Raw genomic sequence first — 266 nt, 5'->3', positions numbered from 1 at the left:
TTATTTTTATTTTTATTTTATTTATTTATTTTACCTTATTGGAATCAAACTTAGGAATTGACAAGAATTGGAATCATTAAAATTCAAACGATGCCCAACCTTACCCACACCCCATTACTTTTTACTGGCACATTTCAATTCACACTGTTTGAAACCCTTTCTTTTCTTTTAAACCCTCACTTACCCTTCTTTGCTTTTGCCCTTCTTAAAAACAACCACAATCTTATACGTGAATGTACTTTTCAAAATGTATCATAAAACAGTTG

Source organism: Sinocyclocheilus anshuiensis, unplaced genomic scaffold, assembly GCF_001515605.1.
Source record: "Sinocyclocheilus anshuiensis isolate Anshui unplaced genomic scaffold, SAMN03320099.WGS_v1.1 scaffold494, whole genome shotgun sequence".
NCBI classification, from domain to species: domain Eukaryota; kingdom Metazoa; phylum Chordata; class Actinopteri; order Cypriniformes; family Cyprinidae; genus Sinocyclocheilus; species Sinocyclocheilus anshuiensis.
This window is presented reverse-complemented; position numbering follows the sequence as displayed.